Genomic DNA, 2,555 nt, shown 5'->3' on the forward strand with positions numbered 1-2,555 from the left:
CAAAGTTTGGCCAAACCACTGTTCCACACCAGTGCCCTTTAAACTTTAACATGCATACAAAGCACCTAAGATTGTGTTAATGTTCAGGGTTTGGTTCAGAAAGTCTAGATGGAGCCTGAGACTCCCCGTGTCTACAGTGATCCCAGGGGCTGCTTATGCTCTGGTCTTCAGACCCTACATTGAGTAGCAAAGCTCCACATCAGCAATTCACATAAGAATCCACATGAGAATATCTGGGGAGATTTTTAGACTATCAATGCTTGAGCCCCACCCCCTAATATGCTAATTCAATTGGTGTAAGGTAGTATCCCAACACTGGCACTTTTAAAAAACCTTTTCCAGTAGTTCTAACCAGGGTGAAACTGCTGTCTACACTTTCAATTTTATTGCATTCCATTTACAGTGCTTTGGTTCCTGTTTTACACTCACTCAGTAATACAAGCATTTTAAGTACCTGATCAATGTAAACGCATGCCAATGAAGTAGCTAGCCTAGTGATGTAAGGGTGGGGAGAACATGAGGCATTTTAGAAAGGTGTGGGGACTGCAGAAGGGCTACAAAGTAGGGAGGCTGGAGATGCTGGTGCCAGACTGTTTGTTTCAAGTCTTTCCTCAGGGTTGCCTAGTGTTTCTTTGAGGATCAAAAGGAATTTTTTCAGTTGTAGGAGGTGTCAGGAAACACCGTGGATGTCTGAAATAGTCAAATACAATTACTGGGTGTCTGGGATAGCACACTGGGTTATCTGTGTCTTTCAAAGAAACCACAACTATATAAATTGTAGAATGCAAACCATTTTTTCACAGAAATGTAAATTATTGGAGATGTGCTCAATTGCTGTCTAATAGATATTGGCCAACTTTATATCCTTCTATGTCCACTGTTTTAGCATCCCTGATGGCCTATGTATGTGTGTGGGTATTAAATTCACTTTTGAAACGATGTGCCATTCTGAGTTCCTTAATTAATTAGTGAGCTAAATAAACACTTTGACATGTTTATTTTACATTAGTAGAAAGTCGTGGCTTTATCACTTTAAAAAATTCGTTTTTAATACAGGGAATGAACTTCATCGCATAGTTGTGGTAGGCTGAATAACGGGCCCAGAGGTGACCACTTCATAATCCCTGCAACATCTGAATATGCTGCCTTCCTTGGTAAAAGGGACTTTACAGATGCGATTAAGGATCTTGAGATGGGAAGATTATCCCAGATTATTTGGGGCAGGGATGGGGAGGAGGAGGGATGGGGAGAATAAAGTCCTAAGAAATCCTTACTAGAAGGAAACAAAAGGAAAACAGCCAGAGAGGGACTGTGGAACAGAGGGTGGAGAGTGAGCAGGAGGAACCTAATGATGGGCAAGGCAAGGAAAGGGATTCTTCCCCAGAGCTTCCGGAAGACAAACATCTCTACCTTGACGGGAGCCCTTGTGACCTATTTTGGACTTCTGACTTCTATAACTGTAAGAGAATACAATTGCATTGTAATTGGTTACAGCAGCAATGGGAAACTAACACAGTAGTGATCGGAAGGCCGCTTTCTGTGCCCCCTAAAGATGATGAGTTACATGGTGGTGTTTGCAGTTGGCTTGGACATGTGATGATGCCTCCAGCCATGGTCCTGCCTCAGGTTTTCTATGGCTGCAAGGAGAAGTCTTGACTTATCGTACTACCTCTAATCTTCTCTCTGACTTGGTGTTCCAGCTTCCCTGGCTGAACCAGTAAATGCCATCCCACTTCTCATGACCTTTGAATTAATCACCTCTTCTTTCCCCTTTCAATTACACTTACTAAAAATGACACAACTAAGGTTAAAGCCTTCAGTCCTTAGAGGCTCTCAGAAGCATTTGTCAGCCTTATCTCGCCCCTCTATAACTTACTCTTCTTGTAATTCCTCAATAAGGACAGCAAAGGACCACAGCATATGCGAGTCTCTGAAGGTCAGCAGGTGAGTGGCCACGCCGCTCATCCTCCCAAGGACTTCAGCAGCTCTGGCCCAATTCCTCGTTTAATGGGATACTCTCAACATGCACTTCACACTGCCAAGGGATGAACTGCAAAATGTTGCTTGGTCCCCGAACTTGGTCTTCTTGTTCTCTTACCCAAAATCAACATATTTTTCTTACTCTTCTAAACACTGATCTTTAAAATTCTTCTTTTTTCTCATTTATGAAAGCAGCTGTCATAGCACCTACCTGCTGTATGAATCGCTGAAACCAGAGAACTGCAAAAAAACAGAGACCTCGGCCCTTAGGCGTTCACAATTTAAGACGCGGACAAGATAGGCCGCTTAACCTGAACATTAAACGGTGAATAGACAAGAAAGAATTTACCCATTTAGATCAAGGGTAAGTACATAAAGGGTGTGGAGCTGGACTGAGTGAGTCGCTGGGGTTGGGGAGCGTGGGAGGGGGGCCCACAGTATCCAAGTCCAAGCAGGAAGAAGTGAGAAGTCATCTGTGTTCCAGTGGTCAGTGCTGGGAAGAGCTTTGTGTGAAGGGGGTGGCATTTCGTGGCTGTCAATGAACCTCTTCATAGGGGGTAGTAAGAGAAGCTATA

Source organism: Pteropus alecto, unplaced genomic scaffold (genome assembly GCF_000325575.1).
Source record: "Pteropus alecto unplaced genomic scaffold, ASM32557v1 scaffold20, whole genome shotgun sequence".
Classification (NCBI taxonomy): Eukaryota; Metazoa; Chordata; class Mammalia; order Chiroptera; family Pteropodidae; genus Pteropus; species Pteropus alecto.